We start from the raw sequence: 22178 nt of genomic DNA on the forward strand, positions 1-22178 counted from the left end.
GATGTGAACCGAGGTGGGTTTCCCCGCAGGCCGCAACCCCCGGCCACCACGACCACGCTTACACGCCTCGTTATGTACCTTTAACCCCCAAGCAAAATGCAATGCATATGACCAGGTAACGCGCAAACTATGTGACTCATGGAATCTACTAGGCAAGTTAGTGAGTCGAGAGGGTACCATAATAGGGCCTCGTGTGGTTGTACGCTCGGTCTTGGTTCAAGAGGCGAGAACTCGGTTCCTAGGGTCGGCAGAAACGAAACAACCCACCACATCCCCATGTGGCCTCTCGTCTGAGCCTTTAATCATGTTTATCATCATCTCTATACTTACCACGTCAACCTGCCATGCTAGATTCATTTCATTGTAAGGCTCCAGTCCGAAGACCGGAGTAGAAGCGTAACAAACTAAGCACGGCTAAGCATAAAGAGATAAAGGCTCTCGCGACGCACACATGCCAAACCTAGTTATGCTAGGAGCAGTGGATCGGGGTATCGAGGCTACAAAGGTCGGACATGCAACGGATAGGGTAACTCTATCTACCGATAAAAGACAATTGAATCGTATGCGATATGTAGGAACCACGGATAAAAGCATTTCGAAATCATAGATGAACCAGGTTAGGGCTTGCCTTGTCCCTCGACGGATGAGTACTGTTCTTCGGTGGCGTTGATGTCGGATTCCGGCTCAGATCCTATCGCGAAAAACCAAATACCGGAAAGGGAAACAAACATTCACCACATGGCATAATGCAATGCGCATAGAATATGAATGACATGTCATATTAACGGAATTGAGAAACCCTAGGTGCATCGTCAAATTAAAGGGGTGTCGGCATCGGACACCGCCATATGAGAGGGTTGTATTAGGGTTTTCTACTAAGCTCCACATTTAATGGTTTCAATCATGGATGAAACATGTATAAACGAATAGGAAATATTTTTCTGATCAATTTGATATATAAATTCATCATTTTCTGAATTAATATGAATTAATAAACAATTACTGGAATTAAACAGAATTAGAAAAAGATTTATTGCGTCATGCTGACGTCATGATGACGGCAGCACGACCTTGAGCTCGCAGGTGGAGCATCAATCGGCCGATCCGGCCGAAATCGGGCGCGTGCGCGGGGGCTACGGACGCAGCTCGACGCGGCGATCCATTTGGTAGCGGCGCCGCCCGCTAATTGTCGCCGGAACGTCGCCGGCGACGACGTCCGACGGCGGGGCTTGCAGGCCCGCGTGGCGGTGGCGCTAGAGGGCGAGAGAGGGGGAACCAGGGGCACGGGGAGAACCGCCTGCTCACCCTGAGCACGCCGGTGAAGACGGCGTCGCCGGAGGTGGCCGGGAACACCGGCGAACGGCGGAGGCCTGCGGCTCGGGCTCCTCCCGATTGGCGCGAGTGAGGGCTCCCCGGCGGCCGCTGCTTGGTGGAGGAGAAGGAGGGGAGCACGGCGGAGCTCCTGGTGGCGTCGGCTTGGCGCGGGGCGGCGCAGAACGGCGGCGACGGCGAGCTCTGGCCGGCTAGGGTTTGCTGGCGCGCGGCTCAGAGAGGAGGGAAGGAGAGGAGTGGCGAAACGGGGCTTCTCCCCTGGCGGCGGCGGCGCTTTATAAGCGTCCAGGGGGCAGCGAGGCCATCCTGGCCGCCGGCGCCATCGACGGCCGCGGCCACGCCAGGCAGCTGCCTGCCTGCGTGGAAGAAGAAAGGGGGTTTTCTGAAAACCCCCCTGGGTTTTTGGGAAAACCCCTGGAAATTTTTAGATAAGAGAGAATTTGGGATTTTTGGGTATTTTGAACCAGATTTGGAGGGGATTTTTGCACCAATCTTTTGTGAGACCAAAACACAACATTTGCAACTTTGTTTGAACAAAATTTTAGTGCAAATTTTCTCAAATTGAATGCAAATGCATGCATGCTTATGAACAAACCTTCATTTATTTAATTAGCAAAGTTGGTCTGTTACAATATGTATACCGCTGTATATAACATGTATAAAACCTGTATGTCTACAACAGGTAGTACAAAATCGTGTCTACAGGTAACTAATTATGTGGCACACCTAAAACTAATTTTGTGGCGCATTTGTTTCTGTGGCGCACAACAGCCACATGCTCATCCGAATGTCATGTTTCTGTGGCGCATGGGCCCCGGTTCGTCACAGAAAGATGATATTCTGTGGCGTATGGGCTGGTGCGCCACAAAATTCAAATTTTTATGGCGTGTATTCTATGGCGCACCGCCCAAGCGCCACAGAATATGGTTTTAGGTGCGCCACAGATGAGTCTTTCTCTACTAGTGATTCCAAACAATTTTCAATATCATTTTTTATCTAATCCTATCATAGTATTTTCATTTCCAAGTAAACTTACCTCTAAATAATCTCCAGGGGTATCATAAAGTATTGCGAAAAAATTAGCAAGATTAACTTCCTCCTCAAAGTCATCCTCTTCAAAATCTTCAATAATTGATTTATGAGTAAACTTCGAGAAATGGAAACTCACGACTTCCTCCCAAACTTAAGAGAGATAGTTTCCTTCCTATTATCAATATTAGCTCCTGCAGTGTTTAAGAAAGTTCTTCCAAAAATGATTGGACAAGGATAATCAATTGGCATATCAATGAAAACAAAATCAATTTGATAAGTGTAAGGTCCTATTGTAATAGGTACGTTTTTTATTACTCCCATAGGAACTCTAAGAGTCTTATCAGCTAGCATTATTGTCATATATGTGTCTTCTAATTGTGAATTTTCAACTTCATCTTGGATACCAAAATAAAATCGATAGGGAATAACATTAATAGCTATTCAAATATCACAGACTCCATAGTAAGAGGATTCACCAAAAGTGCAAGATAAAACAGGTTTGCCCACACCTTTTACTTTAACCTTACCTTCTACAAATTGTGAGGCTTCGAAATCGAGCTCAACTACGTTGCAGTGTGCAAATATAGCTAAAATACCTTCCTTAGTTACCTCACTCTCTTCATTTGCAACTTCATAAGTACGTTCCTCATTACTAAACTTTACCTCTGGTCCTCTTACCACTCTTACCTCTTCTTGTTTTTGTTCTGCAAGGAGTTGAGCTCTAATGTGCCTTGCCGTTGTCATTGGGAAAGGGAGCGGCTCATTATAAGGCATCCTTTCAATGGTTACCATTTTGGGTACTTCATCTTCAACTTGTGTTGCTTCAATGATTTGAGGTGCTTCAATGAATTATATAAAATCTTGAAGAAAATCTAATACCATAACATCATCAAGATTAAGCTCATTAGCTATTCTTTTAATTACCCGGTTTGTTATAAGAAGTTAGACAATCGTATTCAATTTCTATTTCTCCCTCACTTCCAAGATCAAATCCCCATGATACTCTATTTCTATGAACTTTGTCTTGGCGTATCCAAGCTTGCTCGATGGTGAGTTCCATAAAAGAACCACTGGATAACAAATATAATTCCATTTTCTTATCTTGTTCAAGTCCTCCATAAAAACATGTAAAACATACCAAGGTGGTCAATCATTATGGGGACCTTTTTGAACCGTACCTTTAAACCTGAGGTAGGCTCTCATTAAGCTTTTTCCGCGTCGATTCTTGAATTTTTTTTATAAATCTTCTTGCTTCAGCAGACTTGACTTTGGGATAGAACCAAAATAAAATTCCTTCATAAGATTCTCCCAAATATCAATCTTTTCTACAGGGCAAGTTCTATACTGAGATAATGAAATGTTGGTTAGAGATTGACTAAACAATTTAAGTTTTAGTTCATCATCAGTGTAGTTTCTCAATTTAATTGTCCAACACAACTCAGTATAAGAATGTAAATGACTATAAGGATCCTTATCGGGATCATCTCCTGCAAAAACTATTCTCCTTCATAATAGCAATAAAGCGCAGATAAATTAGCATACTCCACGTCACTCCCATTTGGGAATTCTTTAATGAACACTCGGTTGAATCTGCCGAGGTATTCAGCTGCATCAAGTTTATTCATAAGACCGAGAGAAGCCATGGTATTACCTGAAACTATTAAAGAACTTTAGTAAAAACAATAATAGATAAGCATCTAAGAACAAAGATAAAAACCGCTGAGCTCCCCGGCAACGGCGCCAGAAAATAGCTTGATAATTGCAAGAACACAGATCAATTATAGCTAGTTTCAAAATAAGAGTATCGAACCACGAGGAGCTAATGGTTAGGGTCTTAATGCCCCTTTGCTAGTTTTCACTAAAGGTTACTTATAAATTGTTTTCTAATCTCAAAAATTTTAAAAGGGGTGTTGTAAATGGTTGAATATAAAGTAAATAAATCAGCCCTCAAAAAAAGTAATTAAATCAGCAAAAGGTTATATGAAATGGGTTAAAACTTAATAAGACAAAGTCTCAGGGATTATTGGATCCACCTCTAGCACTAGGATTCATGTTAATCAAGATAAAGTATGCTTTTAACCATATTGTGTGTGGTCCGTAGTAAGATGCGCCCAGGAAGCCATCAGTCATCGCATCTCTAAATAACCACAACAGCTAGTCGTCTGCAAGCCACATATTGACTATTGATGGTAAGGGGTTTACCCCGTGGTTATCGATATGAGTTTAGTGAATCCCTCTTATCCCCCTTATTCACGTGTCATCGCCGATACGGTAATGTCCCTTCCCGCCGTTCAATTTACCACACTTCAAATGGCAGTTCCCTCTCGAGATCATAAGGCAAATATTACATGGCACACAACACATAATATAAATAGAGAGAACTAACACACATTAATACTTAAAACCATAGATCATCTTAGATTCATCTCATATTCATGCTAGGGTTTCTCCATCTCCCCAAGAACTAATAGGACTACTCACATATGGAGACAATAAAGAACATCATCATAATCTTATGGATATGATTAAATGAATGGAAAGAATTCGAATACAAATCCACAATAGCAATCAAGATTACAACTATGGTTGGAGGATGATGATGGTGATGGTGCAGTGGTTGATGATGATGATGAAGGGGATGATGCCTTGTCCTCCGAGGATCCACGTAGCAGTCCGGATCTTGTCTTCTCCAAAGTTCCTTCTTGAGATCTGATCTGGGGCATTGTTTCTTTGTTTCGCGGAGCTGTGTGTCTCTGATCTATGATCTGCCTGCGGGAGGTGAAAATATTTGATGAGGTGGTGCTTCTGGAGGGTGGAATAGGCGGAAGGTACGGGCGGGCCTTGCCCATACTTATGCCCGTTAAAGCTGTTTAAGTTTTCCTCGCATTATCCTTTCGCCCAGGTGCATAATTAAGTGCAAAAATGCCAAAAAATGAAAGTTTTCATTGATATTTCATCATTGACTTACTATTTCAAGATCTTGTGTAGACAAGTATAAAACGGCGCGGTGAAATACAAAAATCCTACTACTACTCAATAATAACTTGATAAAATAACGATTTAAAAATATGCTAAAAATGCACTCATCAGACGATGAAGTTTGTTGATGCCGAAACATGAGCGCCCCCCTACCTGGGCGCCAGATTTCGCGTCTCTCCTACGTGGACATCGGGGATGAACACACCCCCATTTATGTTGGTTAGTGGGCACACATATGTTTCGGCCTCAAAGCCACCTTAGGATCATTCCGAGGCGGAGGAGAAGCATACACAAAGAACACACGATCTTTTTATACCCGAGTTCGAGGCTGCCCTTCATCTAACATCCATACGTCCTAATTGGTGGGTTATCTTGGATGCACATAGTACAAGATTATGAACTCTCTCGGTGCTCGGGAGGATGCTTTGATCAGCTCTTACACCTCCCGGTATTCCTCTTTCTTTTCCTCTCTTCCTATATCTCTAGATCTAGCTATTCCGAATCGGACATTCCCCTCTCTCTGAATCTTGGCCTTGACGTTGTCTAGAGAGAAGCTTGGGCCCTCTCTTTCCTACTGTCCTCTCTCTGAAAACCGATCCCCTGTCTCTTGTTGATTCCAGGCAAATATACCTCCAGAGATGGTCTCAACGGCTGGTCCGAGCGTCTCCCAAGAGCGTTCTCCGGATCAATCGGGAGGAGCCACGCGGGCGATGGGTAGGTGGGTGGTGCTCGTGGCCAATGAATGGCCACGGGAGGTGCAGTGGCATTCGTGATGATGGCGTGACAGCTCGGGCAGTGAGCTGTCAGTCTTGTCCGTGGCACAGGCCTCTGTCGGTCTGCGCCATGATGGTGCGCAGGGTTGCAGACTCCTCGCCTGTTCCCCATGAAAGTGTTGACTCGTCCAATCAAGCCTAGTTGTCCCCTACTCCCTAGCCTCGCCTGGCCAAGGATAGGAGGCTCATGAGCCCTTCCCGGCACTACAAGAAAAGTTCTGATAGACAACGTCTCAAAATCGTCCGCTAAGGGGTATTTTTCGTCGCCTATGGGCCTAACCCGACGATATGGGTTCCGTTGTGGAAACTGCGTCAGGCAAAGTCCAACGACGATTTTTTCGGTCCGTCGCGCTTGGGCGCCCTTCCGCCACGGAAAATCGGACCGTTGCCCAAGTGTTTCGGGAGCCCGTTGACTGCCGACGTCATGCAAGCCGACACGTGGCGGACGCCGTTAGCCGGCGGTTAACGGCGTTAACCGGCTGAAACCCCGTGGTAGATGGTAGGCCCACACGAGGCCTGCCACGTCTTAAGCGGGCCGGCCCATTAAGTTTGCGGGCCGGGCCAGCTGACTTAGTTTGACCGGTCAACTATATAGCTGGGCTGGTCCATTAGTTACGTGGGCCGGGCCTAACCTCTAAGGTTGATCGGTCAAAACTTTAATGGGCCGGCCCACTAAGCATGTGGGCCGGGCCGAATGCACTCGTTTGACCGGTCAACGAGCAAAAGGGCCGGCCCACAAGACATGTGGGACCCACTTTCCCGGTACCGGGCCGGCCCATTTACAAAGTGGGGTCCACATTAAAGCAACTGGGCCGGCCCAAGAAGATAGTGGGCCGGCCCAATTAGCATGTGGGTCCCACTTTCCTGCTATCGGGTCGGCCCATTTAGTACGTGGGGTCCACATTAGATCAAATGGGCTGGCCCAACAAGCCAGTGGGCGGGCCAAAAGCACCGGTGGGTCCCACTTTCCTGTTAAAGGGCCAGCCCATTTAGTATGTGGGGTCCACCATATAGGAAGTGGGTCGGCCCAACAATATAGTGGGTCGGGCCAAAAACACAGGTGGGTCCCACTTTCCAGTTAAAGGGCTGGCCCATTTAGTATGAGGGGTCCACCATATAGCAAGTGGGCCGGCCCAACAAGATAGTGGGCCGGGCCAAAACACTTGTGGGTCCCACTTTCCCGTTAAAGGGCCGGCCCATTTAGTATGTGGGGTCCACCTTATAGCAAGTGGGCCGGCCCAACAGGCTAGTGGACCGGGCCAAAAACACGGGTGGGTCCCACTTTCTGTTAAAGGGCCGGCCCATTTAGTATGTGGGGTCCACCATATAGCAAGTGGGCCGGCCCAACACGCTAGTGGGCCGGGCCAAAACACAGGTGGGACCCACTTTCGTCTTAAAGGGCCGGCCCATTTTGTATGTGGGGTCCACCACAAAAGCAAGTGGGCCGGCCCAGTAGGTGGTGGGGTCCACCTTAAAGAAAGTGGGCCGGCCCAATAAAAGTGTGGGGTCCACATTAAATCAAGTGGGCTGGCCCAATAAGTAAGTGGGCCAGCCCGTTTAGTTGCTTGTTTATATGCCGGCGTAATAGGCGCTTTAGGATTTTGCGGGCCGGCACATATGTGATTTCGCTTAATTGGGCCGTTTAAGGGATGGGAATTCGTGATTTAGATATCGAGAATATTTACGCAGCATTGATTTACGTCGGATAGCCTCACTTACCACAAGCACCAAAGAAAAAATGCGCGAAAGAACTATAAAAACTAACTAAATATTACATCAGTCGCAAGGCATTGAAAAAATATTACGGAACCCAGATAAATTGAATGGTAATTAAACCTAGCAATACAATGAAGGGATCCGGCAATCTTTTAAGTTGTCCATGCAGCACCTATATCCGAAACAAAGACATTACAAGTTAAGACAACAACAATGGAAAGGCAAAGACACTACAATATTGTTTGCCAAAGAATTTGGAACTCATCATTTCGTCGTTATAACAAGATCATTGTAATGCGCACAATAAGCAAACAAAGAGTGCATGCCGCATACCAACGACCAATATAACGAGCATGTAAAATGAAACAGCGAGACTTACTACTGTCGAGTCCCATGCAAACCAACATGTTCGGGGAGTAGAAAATTGGCATGAACAACATAGTAGCGAGGCTATAAATTTTGTAACAACGACCGAGCAAGATGAAGTTATGATGGCTACATCTACGGAGCGGGGAATGTAAACCAAAAATAGAAGTTACGATGGCAAAAGCTAAAGAGGAGGGAATGTGAACCAACATGTGCCAAGTGCAATTACTTAATTTTGGCCGTGAACTAAATAATACTCCCGAACTTATAGTGAAGGGGATGCAAATCAAGATGTTTCGGGATATAAACTTGTAATGAGCAACACATAGAGGATAGTTAATGCTGGAGCTTAGGATGGACCAGATACGGAATATAGTGGGATCACCTGTGAACTTGTATAAGAGGGAATGCAAACCAATATGTTCAGCTTTCCATATGTGAGCGTCATGCCAAGTCAGAGAAACAAGTCAATAATGCAGCTTTTGAAGAACAAGATGGCACGCAAAATTATTATCTAGTAGTATGACAAGTTTATTTGTACTACGAGGCTAGATAGCGAGTGATAGCATGCCAAACTAAGTCCTTACTTTGTTAGCTTACAATGAACTAGATACAAAACAATGGCATCACCCGTAGTACGGGGAATGCAAGCCAACATGTTCATGGAGTAAAAAATTGGCACAAACAACATAGTAGCAGGCCATAATTTTTGTAACAACGACCGAGCAAGATAAAGTTATGATGGCTAGATCTACGAGAGCAGGGAATGTAAACCAAATATAGAAGTTACGATGCCAAAAGCTATAGAGCAGGGAATGCGAACCAACATGTGCAATTACTTAAAATTGGCCATGAACTAAATAATAGCAGGATGTTACTATAATACCTATAATTTTTGTAACAACGACCGAGCAAGATAGAAGTTATGATGGCTACATCTACGAGAGCAGGGAATGCAAACCAAAATGTTCAATCGCTTAAAGTTAGCAATGAAGTAGAAAATAGCAACGTGTTACGGTCATAGCTAGGAATGAACTAAAAGAGCTTCGGACAAACAAGCATCCGAACCAGAACATGGCGCTAAAACAAGGGACTTACATTAGGAGAAGCACTCTGTGGGAGTCACAGCAGATCTTCCTGGGGTTGATAGATCCAGTGATGAAGTACGCTACATGTGCTACTTGGGGTTGGAGAGACGGCCATTACACTTCATGATTACTCATCTCATCGGCAAAAACGTAACGGCGCGTCGTTAGCACAAACAGGTTCCCCCAAGATTAAACAAGAACTTGCAGGCAAGCAATAGAAAAGCGACAGTAGAAGAGTTTAGATCATGCACGGCGCCGGTGAAGCAGATCCGGTTCGTGCACCGCGGTGTCGGTGAGCAAGATCCGATGCGGTGGACGACGGATCCGGCGAAGCGGCTCCGGTGGGGTGGACGATACCGCAGCTGAAGCGACTACGGTAGACTGCTAGATGAGCATATGGTTTCGAGGTTCGGCGGGGATGATCCGATCCGGTTGATGACGGCGTCGATGAAGCGGCTCCGGCAGGCAGCCGGATGACGAGGATCGCGAGGGCTCGGGTAGGCCAGGGAAGTCCGGCGGGGATGTTCGGTGCGGTGGTCGTGGAGGTGGGAGAGAGGGACTTGGGAAGTTCCGGTGGGTGGTCTGAAGGAAATGTATTTTTTTGGGAGGGTTTCCTGGGCTAGGGAGGTGGTGATCCAAAAAATGACGGGCAGACCCCCCCACCAACCGACTTTGCTGCCATCTCCACAGGGGTAGAATGGGAATTTGGAAGCGTGTGAAATTTTTGTATTTTGTAGGCGGGAAGTTTTGCCGCTATGAGATTTTGAATTTCGCTAAGGTCCAAGTATAATGATAAAAAATTGTGAGACCGTACTAGTACCTCTGTTCAAGGCCGAGTGCAAAATCAAATCATCGTCACCTTGAATATTGGTCACTACCATGGCCATGATCTATCTCCGAAATTAGCGTATCCGCTATATCTTGCAAAGTATAATGATAAAAAAAATTGTGAGACCGTACTAGTACTTCTATTCTAGGCCGAGTGCAACATCAAATCATCACGTTGAAAATTTGTTACCATGATCATGATCTATCTCTGAAATTGGCGCATCCGCTATATCTTTCAAAGTATAATGATAATAAAAATTGTGAGACCATACTAGTACTTCTGTTCAAGTTCGAGTGCAACATCAAATCATCATCACGTTGAAAATTTGTTACCATGATCATGATCTACCTCTGAAAATGGGCGCATCCGCTAAAACTTGCAAAGTATAATGATACAAAATTGTGAGACCGTACTAGTACTTATGTTCAAGGTCGAGTGCAACATCAAATCACCATTACATTGAAAAGTGTGTTACCATGATCACGATCTATCTCTGAATTTGGCGCATCCGCTAAATCTCGCAAAGTATAATGATAAAAAAAATTGTGAGACTGTACTAGTACTTCTGTTCAAGTTCGAGTGCAACATCAAATCATCATCACGTTGAAAATTTGCTACCATGATCATGATCTATCTCTGAATTTGGCGCATCTGCTAAATCTTGCAAAGTATAATGATAAAGAAGTTGTAAGACAGTAGTAGTACTTCTGTTCAAGGTCGAGTGCAACATCAAATCATCATCACGTTGAAAATGTGTTACCATGATCCTCTGAAAATGGGCGCATCCGCTAAAACTTGCAAAGTATAATGATACAAAATTGTGAGACCGTACTAGTACTTATGTTCAAGGTCTAGTGCAACATCAAATCATCATTACATTGAAAATTGTGTTACCGCATCCGCTAAATCTCGCAAAGTATAATGATAAAAAAAAATTGTGAGACTGTACTAGTACTTATGTTCAAGGCCGAGTGAAGGATCAAATCATCATCATGTTGAAATTTGTTACAACGATCATGACATATCTCTAAAATTGGCGCATCCGCTAAATCTTGCACGTGGCGCATCTCGGTGCGAAGCAACAAGCCGGTGCTATCAAGGTAGAGGCGTCGGTAGCGTCATCGGGCTCTCCTCTTTTGATAGATCTTCTACATGGCGTGGCGCACCGCCCACCGAGAAGCAATCACATGTGAGATCGAGGTGGAGACGTCGCCGGCATCCTCGAGGCGCGACCGCCCTTCTACGAGCCGAGTCGACTCAAGGTATGAATCCATGCGGCTGTCGCGTCCCTTCGCATATGAAGTGGGATGCCTTAGATTTATTGTTCTTCTCTTACGATTATTTCTAGCCGGACATGTGTGCTCTTTCTCTGAATATATTGCTTGAAAAGCTAACCAAGTTACTTAAATTCACTTCGTTCTTAATCTTGCGTGCTAATTTTGTTATTTTTGCTGACAGTGGTGCACGCAAGGAAATTTATTTCTGGGTGTGCTGAGCTGTTAGGCCTAAGTCGAAATCCTCAGCTAAACAAGGCCTCAGCTTAACACATAAAAAGGTGTTCAATCTCGCCCACAATGTCCTCTTCTTTCCTCTTCCTTTATTGGAACTTGTTTTGCAGACAAGGAAAGTGGCACGTGTAATGTGAGTAAAACCCTCTTAGCCAAAATCAGCTACGAGCAAGATTTTATGTATTGTAGATTCCCCAATTGACTCTCATCCCCAATGTAGTCTTTTTTATGTCAGTATAGACTTCTTTACTGGATGTATACTATCGTACATGGCATGCATTTGCCTAATGAGGAGCATTGTATTGCCATTCTAGCCAACCTGATCGATCTGTCAAGCTTCATTGTATTGCCATTCTAGCCAACCTGATCGATCTGTCAAGCTTCATGCACGAGATGCCATGTTTAATTTACTCCCTCGCTCCGATCCATATTTCTTCGTGTAAAATGAATGTGAATCGGAGGGAGTACTCTTCTTAGATAGTACTATACCAGTTCAAAAAAAAGTATTGTACTACTACATCACAAATGCATCAAAAGAGTACTACATCACAAGACCACCACGGTTGTACTAGTAGAGTTTAATGCTTAACTTCCAAAGGGAATAAGATTACACATATGAACTTTAAACAGGCGCTGTCCGATGTATGCTTGTTTGGGAGCACAACATAAATAATACTACCCCCGTCCATACATAAGTGACTAAACTTTGTCTGAAGATGGTTTCATCTATATATGTTTTTAGTGTGTAGATACATCCGTATCTTGAAGGAAAAAGGTGAGCCGCTAACTTTTTGAATAGAGTGAGCAATACAATTCGGATAAGCAATGGTGTAGTAAAACAAATACTCCTGCCCATCATAAAACAAAACACAGACTGACTCAAATATATGTACAGATCACAAAAAAGGTTTCATCAGAACCCGAACATATACATGCAGAGATGACCGTTTGATCACATAAAACAAAGGTTTCGTGGCATATTTGTGCCCCCAAAACAAGCGAGACGTAGGACAGCGCCAACGTACTAGCAGCTAGCACTATGGAGCTGCGAGTACAAACAAATGGTGCAGCGACATTTCCACCGGAACGAAAACTAAAAGACATCAGACCAAACAAAAGCTGGGCTATCACTTCTTGCCCAAACAAGCCTTGCTCCTTCATATGCGACTTCCTTTTCTCTTATGGATGTTGAACTTTGAATTAGATGGGTTCCTGACGGCGCGTTCTTTTTCGTGTCCTTGATGTTGCACTCTGGATCGGGTCGGTTACTGTCAGGAAATGAACAAATTGATCAGCAAAAGTCATATGTAAATGAATGCAAAGGTTACATATGAATGACTAACCCGGTCTAACTGAGTAGGGATGTAAAGTGCACCAACGTCTAGCAGAATTGTACTTTCTCCACTGCCAGTTGCTCATATCTAATTGGAATACTCCCTCCTTTGCCCGTACAACCAGCTCATTTTTGTCCTCAAATACGCATGTTTCCAATTGTATGGAAATGATGTGTCAAGGCCAAAAAAAGTATCCAATTCAAAATTTATATGACATGTCCATGACTCGTGATCGCCTGTTGATGATCTTGTACTGGCCCATGTTTGTAGGGTGAAGTCTCTTATAACAGCAAGGGCAACATCTCCATTATGTCCCTTGAAGATGTGAATGTTAAGCATGAATATATCATGCGTCTCATGAGGGCACTGAATATATTTCGAGCCTTCTTTGCATGGTCAAGCTCAATGATATATCTAGACTTCGTTGGCCAGTACAAAATACCCCCTATGAGAGTTGCCGGTCTACGGTCAATCTCTGACAACATCGGAGTTGATCGAGCTAGAAACTCCCATTCTTTTGAATCTGGTGAGTAGATATGAGCCTGTGCATCGTAACGTTTAGTTGTTATCCAAACAACCGAGAACTTGCCACAATGTGTAAACGGTTCGAGTTGTTTCTCGAACGGAGAATTGAGCCGCCGCTTTCAATTGTGTGATTGCGCCACAATGGTGGTTCCGGTATCGCTGTGAGAACTTGCCTAATTGGATCCCGGACCGATATATACCCACTGGATACATTAGAATGGAGTAGCACCATACCATCGCGGCATCCCGGGACATAGATTTTGGGACCGTTCACTTGAGACGGGATTGCCAGCATCTTCAAGATGGCCGGGTGAAGATCATGCTCTGTGATGAATCGATTGTCCTCGGAGTTGTTGGTGAAAAACCCTAGCAACGGGTTTCCTCCGTTGTGTGACACAATTAGCTTTCTGAAATAATTGCTTCCCATACATTGCCTCCATGCTTTCTTGGTGCCTGATGCAGCTAGTAAGCGAGGTTGGATGGGGAGGAAGCTCGACAAGAATCCGAGAGACTACATCTCCGGGCAGATCGTTGATTGTTGTGGGTGTCCTTCGACCGAAGCTGGTAGGATTATGCAAATCGCACGATGCATCGTCAAAATTATGTAAACAGCACACTGCATCATCTATTTTTTAAAACAAAATGCAACATCTAATTTGACTAAGCAGCAAAATGCATCATCTAATTCATCATCAAAGTTTCCTAAACCGCACGGTGCATCAGCAAAATCAAAATAGTGTAAACAGCACAATGCACCAGCAAAATCAAAATAATGTAAACAGGACAATGCATCAACAAAATCAAAATAATGTGAACAGCACAATGCATCAGCAAAATCAAAATATTGTAAACAGGACAATGCAATTGTAATCCTGTTGCATAATCAATGAAGCCCTTAATTTGCAAAAAAAAAACACCACAAAAATAGGACGCACCAACGGAAGGCAATCTCGCATATACGAGTAAAAATTGCTAACGTGTCAACACGATTGGAGGAAAAAGAGACCTCTACAGGACCCAAAACGCTGTGGTAACATCAGATGGGGTTAGCTTTGATATAGGTAATAAAATGTAAACAGCACAATACATCATCTAAGTTGACAGCAAAATTCTTCATCGAAATTTCCCACACTGTTCAAAGAATCAGAAAAATTACCTAAAAGGCTAAAAGAGCAAAATGCATCATCAGAGTAAAATATATGTAAACAGTACAATGCATCATCCAACTTTTGGCTAAACAGCAGAGAGCATTAGCTAGGTTGACAGAAGAAAAAAACAAAAAAAACCATGAAAAATTCCTGAAGAGGTGAGTGCATCAGAAAAATTACTACCTAAAAAGCATAATGAATCACCCAAATTACAAAAGAAGCAGAATGCATCATCAAAAATACAAAAACATCTCAATGCATCATCACGTCTGGTTTGGGCAAAAAACCCAATCCACCAGATCTAACCTCATTGCGGTTGGGGAAGGTAGAACTTACAAAGGGGTTGACGAGTCACGATCATATGCAACAAGCGCCGCCTTAGATGAAGTCACCATCCAAGCTCTCGACGCGTTCAAAGCAGCCAGCTTCGAAGCCTCCGACGGTTCTCCCGGCTGCGCCGCCAAAACTCTCGAAGCACGCGCCAAGACTTTCCAACAAAATGCAGCTTCGATACGAGCATTTGCCAGCGCCCGGGCCCGTCCTAGCCACCGCCTTCGCCTTTGCCTCCGCATCCGCATCCGCATCCGCTTTACATGTCTCCGCCGATGCATGCAGAGCATCCGTCTCCGCTTTCCATGTATCCGCCGACGCAGTGTAGGCATCGAGCGACGCCGTTTTCATTTCCTAGAAAACCCAGTAAGTTACTCACATTGCAATCCCCAAATTAAGGTTATATCGAACACAATGACCGATGAACCTCCGTACTCGCCGGAGGTTGGAGATGTACATACCTGCGAAGATCGGTCCGGTGGTGCTTGACGGTGGTGCGTCGGGGACGGGGGAGAACTCGGCGGGGAGAATGGTGGCGCGGCCCAAGACGGCGGCGCGGAGAGGGGCGACGGTGCGGTCATCGAACCTCGGCCGACGGTATTTTGTATATATATATGAGAAGAAGAATAAAGTCGGGTCGAATGAGGCAGCGCGACCGGCGAGTACAACCGAAGGCTACTAGTGCTACCTTGGAGTATTGTAGTAATATAACATAATAAAAATAATGGCCTTGTTTAAACCACTCTTGTCAGTGTGGCATCGCGTCCAAATTTAATGCATTCTGTGGAAATCGGAATAATGCTGTAAAAACTCTCATACTAGTGTGGTATATAGCATGCACCGACACTTTTCAACAAAATGTCGTCTCCATTTCATAGGAGCCCGCTTGCACACTCGGGATACGATGCTGACATGACGAAGGGCGCAGAAGTATTTTGGAGTATTTCATTCGAGCAGATCGGGGCGACGGTGCGTCTTTGGAGGGAATACCGTGTGTGGTGTGTCTTTGGAGGGAATACCGTACGTACTTAGGAGTATTTCATTCGAGCAGACTGCTTGCACACTGGGATACGATGCTGACATGACGAAGGGCGCAGAAGTTTGCGAAAATGGTTGTACTACCATCCGACCATTAGTATAATCATTGCGCGATAGCTTACACGAGAAGGAAAAGAGCCGAACAGCTGTGGATAATAAAAGCATTTGGCTCTTCGAGGATCCTTCTTCTACTGCCTTCTCAAAGGAGTACTACTATTGTAATCTTTTTTTGTTTTTATGGGACCTTCGGGTCCCTTCCCCGTTGAAAAGTGAAGTGTTTCGAATACATTCATATGCCTATGTTTCTATTTTTACAATCAAATAAATAACAAAGGATGACTCAATGCACAAGTTGATCTCATTTTGAAAAAAATTTAAACTTCTTCTATTGTATTCAAATTTGATTAGAAGGAGTCGATCGATTGTACATGCCAATCGTATAGCTTGGTGGGTGGATTGGCATTTGAAGTTTGGTCATTGTGTTCTTGTTTGTTACCACCCTCGCAAGGCACGTCCAAGTATTTCCTGTCAGAATTTATGGCATGTATGTAGTTAAATAACCTACATTATTTCAATTATGAGTTTAATTACTAGGCAAAAGCTTAAAAATCCATACATAGTTGCGGATTAAGATGAACAAATCCTTGAACCTATATCTACAAAATTGATGGCACTAACACATCCTACCAAGCGGAAAGCATGTCTACCCTACTGCTTCCAAAAGGTGGAATTATGACAATAATGTGCAACTGTTAAAATTTGGTAGCCCTCCTTCACAAATAACACACATCTAGCCATTTTTGTACGGTAATAAAAAAAGGAAATCATTCTTTCATGCATGCATATAATTGTTAGAATCTCTTGTTTGTGAAGTTGCTTAAAATACGATCTCTTCCAAACTTGAGGTCATATGATAACTAAAAAGTTTTGTATGGCGGGATTTTGCATCAAAGTACATGCGCACAATACTCACTTGTGGGCATAAAGCCAAACAAACTCATATTACTAGGTTTGTATTAATTTGTTCTAGAAATTTCACCATCACACATGATTTTGTGCTTGCGTTAATTTTACTTAAAAAACTTCTTCCAAATTCAAATTTTCTTCAAACATGCCAACGGTACATGTCTACCAATTAGGGCTCCTTTGATTTGAAGGATAGGAAAAACATAGGAATAGGAAAGGTATAGGATTGGAATGACATGTCTACTTGAATCCTGTAGGAAGATGAAGTTTGTTTGATTGTAGCAAAGGAATTTTTCCATGAGGTATGAGCTAATGCTTTTTTCCTATAGGAATTACACTACAAGATTCCTATAGGAATTTTTCCTATAGGCTATGTTCCTATGAATCAAACAACATGTATAGGAAATTTTCCCATAGGAACCAAATCCTACACAATTCCTATGCAAATCCTAATAATTAAGGGTACACCACACGTACTGCCTCGTAGGGTACATAAAAAATTACTATATTTTATGGCATGTACTAATTTCACATAATCTACAACTCAATGTTGAGTTTAATGATCAACCCAGAACTAGAAAACAAATATACATATAGTTGCAAATTAACCTAGAAAAGCTCTAGTATCCTTTAAAACCCTAGAAAATGGCCATGCATGCATGCATCCTACCCATAATAATTAATTAAGGTCTCGATCTCTATCTTGCTCACGAAGTTTGGAATTCTGGCAAATATGCAACTTGTTTCATTAATTTACCATGGCGAGATAGATGCATGCACATCGATCTCTTAAAAAATATAGGGCTCCTTTGATTCATAGGATTGATATAGGAATTATGTAGGAATTGGATCCTATAGGAAAATTTCTATACAAGTCATTTGATTCATAGGAACATATCCTATAGGAATTATTCCTATAGGAATCTTGTAGTACAAATCCTATAGGAAAAAAGCATTAGCTCATACCTCATGGAAAAATTCCTTTGCTACAATCAAAGACACACCATATTCCTATAGGATTCAACTTGGCATGACATTCCAATCCTACACCTTTCCTATTCCTACACTCTTCATATTCCTATGAATCAAAGGAGCCCTAAGTTTGTAAAGGATTTGGCATCCATATATGCTCACCGGATATATAGATAAGGCCAAGCAAACACATCGAATATTTGTGAAGAAATGTTTTTGCTAGAACCTTCAAATTTTTAGATTTACATCACACACAAAGAACACACCTTTAATTTCGCCAGGTTTGTGCACTAATAAAGTACTTCTACGGTACTAGAAATTGGATTGTTCTACTCCGGAGTGATATGCTCACCGGAGTATTTTTGGATCTTAGCTGGAGCGGCGTTTGGCGGTTGCACGAAGCCGTGCTTGGATGTTAAGCCTGTCGAGGCACGCCCGGTGGAAAGCGTGCGCCACCTTAGCCTCATCGGCGCGCCGCTGCAATGCTGCGTCCCCGGGATTTGCAGCCGCCGCATTCTTAGCCTGCACGAAAGCTTGCGAGCATCCCGGCATCTATAGAGTGCGGGAACATCACGTTATATACGAGCTCCTTGGCGGTGTTGCTCCTGCAAAGGGCGTCGCCGTGATGCGCTTCGAAAGAACGGCCCGGCTCCACGGCCGGCACCGCCTGAAGTGCGGTCGGATTAGGCGGCTGGCCACGGGAGCTCCCTGCCTCCGCATCGTTCGCGCCGGCCGGGAAGGGGATCTCACCTGCTGGCAAAGAAAACCATGCGGCATGCGCGGGCGGAAAAGCCGGCCGGGGCCGAGCGGGCGTCGCATGCGGGGTTGCGTGGGAGATCCCTGCCTCTGCATCCATCGGCCCGCACGGGAAGCGGCTGGCGAGGGGCTCCAGGGCCAGCGCCGCCGCCGCGGGCTGAACAACCGGCCAGTGCAGAGCGGGCGGGTTATGCCTTGGTGCGCGATGGACGAAGCGAAGGCGGCGCTGATGCTCCGCTTCCTCGTCGGTGGTAGGACTACGCGCGCGGCGACGAGAGCCAAGTCGGAAGGCCATAGCTATGTCGATTGGTCACTTAAGCTGGAAGTTGTTGCTTATACGGGTTCACTGCCACGTTGGGTTAAGACGGGCAAAGTTGGTCAATGCCTAGGAAGTTGGAATCGTTTTGGCCCCAATTTTTTAATTACCTTGCGGTTCATCTCTCGGTCTCTCCCACCTCTTCACTTCTCACTATCCCTCCCCTTGCCTCCTTTCATGCTTCATCGTAGTGCATCTTGTTTTTCTAGCACCTTCACAAAAATCATACACATTTGGCCGATTCTGTCATTGTGTGCACTAATAAAGTAAAAAAATCCATTATATGTGAATAAACGTTTAATACACTAGCTCGCAAAGATGTTTCTCAAGGCGATATGCACAATGCCTGCCAAAAATGGGTCATGATAACTAAATTTCGTGTTAATTTTTGCATGACATGTACTCACTTGTGTATGAAGCCAAGCAAACTCATAATCTATACCAAAAAATGTGAAAGAGTTCTTTTTAGTATCCTTCATACATGGGGTTCCTATTTGTACTTTCTATTTTTACTAGTTACAAGTACTCATGCATGAAAACTTTTGAAAATATGTGCATTTTGGGCTATGTGGAGACATGGTACAATAATATATTCAAGTTGATATACAAAGTCTAGACATATTCAAACTAGACAAATAATGTATCTAACCCCCGACCCTAAACTCTGTCTTATGAAGTCAAGCATGCATGAAGAGAATTGGTTTTGGGTTTCAAACATGGAAATTTCAAAATCATCCCAAAAGCTTCATTTTAGAGCGACTAAGAAGGATCCAGGCTTACCTTTCCATTTTCATGTTTTAAACTTGTTTAAATCTTGGTCAAATCTAGGATTTGACCACGATTCAAATGGGCATAAAATAAAAAAATGAAAAAATGAAAAACCAAAGCGCACATAGTCTTCTTATATGTCATATAGTAAGCATTAAAGTTGGTAAACAAGGTCTAGACATATTCAAACTAGACAAATCATGTATCTACCCCCTAACCCCTAAACTCGTCTTATGACGAAGTCAAGCATGAAGATTAAGTGGTTTTGGGTTTCAAACATGGAAATTTCAAAAACCTCCCAAAAACTTCATTTTAGGGTGACTAAGAAGGATACATGCTTCCCTTTTCATTTTCATGTTCTATACTTGTTTAAATCTTGGTCAAACCTAGGATTTGACCAAGATTCAAATGTGCATCAAAATTCCAAAAAAATCAGAAAAATGAAAAACCAAAGCACATAGTTTTCTTATGTCATATAGTAAGCATTAAAGTTGATAAACAAGGGTCTAGACATATTCAAACAAGAAAAATCATGTATCTACCCCCTAACCCTAAACTTTGTCTTATGTAGTCAAGCATGAAGAGAAGTGGTTTTGGGTTTCAAATATGGAAATTTCAAAAACCTATCAAAAGCTTCATTTTAGAGTGACTAAGAAGGATCCATGCTTACCTTTTCATTTTCATATTTGAAACTTGTTTAAATCATTGTCAAACCTAGGATTTGACCAAGATTTAAATGGGCATAAAATTAAAAAAATTGGAAAAATGAAAAACAAAAGCACATAGTCTTCTTATGTCACATATATATAGTAAGAATTCAAAAGTTGATAAACAAGGTCTAGCTAGACATATTCAAATAAGACAAATCATGTATCTACCCCTCTAACCCTAAACTCTGTCTTATGAAGTCAAGCATGAAGAGAAGTGGTTTTAGGTTTCAAACATGGAAATTTCAAAAACCTCCCAAAAACTTCATTTTAGAGTGACTAAGAAGGATACATGTTTCCCTTTTCATTTTCATGTTTTAAACTTGTTTAAATCTTGGTCAAACCTAGGATTTGACCAAGATATACAAATGGGCACAAAAAATGAAAAACAAAAAGCACATAGTGTTCTTATGTCATATCGTAAGCATTCAAGTTGATAAACAAGGTCTAGATATATCCAAACCAGACAAATCATGTATGTACCCCGTGTCGATCTTATGAAGTCTAGCATGAAGAAAAGTCGTTTTGGCCGGGTTTCAAACATGGAAATTTCAAGAACATCCCAAAAGCTTCATTTTAGAGCGACTAAGAAGGATCCAGGCTTACCTTTCCATTTTCATGATTTAAACTTGTTTAAATCTTGGTCAAATCTTGCTCAAGCATGAAGATAAGTGGTTTTGGGTTTCAAACATGGAAATTTCAAAAACCTCCCAAAAACTTCATTTTAGGGTGACTAAGAAGGATACGAGGCTTCCCTTTTCATTTTCATGTTCTATATATACTTGTTTAAATCTTGGTCAAACCTAGGATTTGACCAAGATTCAAATGTGCATCAAAATTCTAAAAAAATCAGAAAAATGAAAAACCAAAGCACATAGTCTTCTTATGTCATATAGTAAGCATTAAAGTTGATAAACATGGTCTAGACATATTCAAACCATACAAATCATGTATCTACCCCCTATCGACCCTAAACTTCGTCTTATGAAGTCAAGCATGAAGAGAAGTGGTTTTGGGTTTCAAAGATGGAAATTTCAAAAACCTCCCAAAATTAAAGCTTCATTTTAGAGTGACTAGTTAAGAAGGATCCAGGCTTACCTTTTCATTTTCATGTTTTAAACTTGTTTAAATCTTGGTCAAACCTAGGATTTGACCAATATTCAAATGGGCATAAAATAAAAAATAAATAAAATAAAAAACCAAAGCACATAGTCTTCTTATGTCATATAGTAAGCATTCAAGTTCATAAACAAGGTCTAGACATATTCAAACCAGACAAATCATGTACCCACTAACCCTAAACTTTGTCTTAATTATATATGAAGTCAAGCATGAAGCAGAGAAGTGTGGTTTTGGGTTTCAAACATGGAAATTTCAAAAACCTCCCAAAATTCAGCTTCATTTTAGAGCGACTAAGAAGGATCGATGCTTACCTTTTAATTTCCATGTTTTAAACTTATTTAAATCTTGGTCAAACCTAGGATTTGACCAAGATTCAAATGGGCATAAAAATTCAGACAAAAAATCTAAAGAATGAAAAACCAAAGCACATAGCCTTCTTAATTATGTCATATAGTAAACACTCAAGTTGATAAACAAGGTCTAGACATATTCAAACCAGAAAAAACATGTGTATATCTACCCCTAACCCTAAACTTTGTCTTATGAAGTCAATCATGAAGAGAATTGGTTTTG

The sequence above is a fragment of the Lolium rigidum genome, chromosome 3 (genome assembly GCF_022539505.1).
Source record: "Lolium rigidum isolate FL_2022 chromosome 3, APGP_CSIRO_Lrig_0.1, whole genome shotgun sequence".
In the NCBI taxonomy this organism is placed as follows: Eukaryota; Viridiplantae; Streptophyta; class Magnoliopsida; order Poales; family Poaceae; genus Lolium; species Lolium rigidum.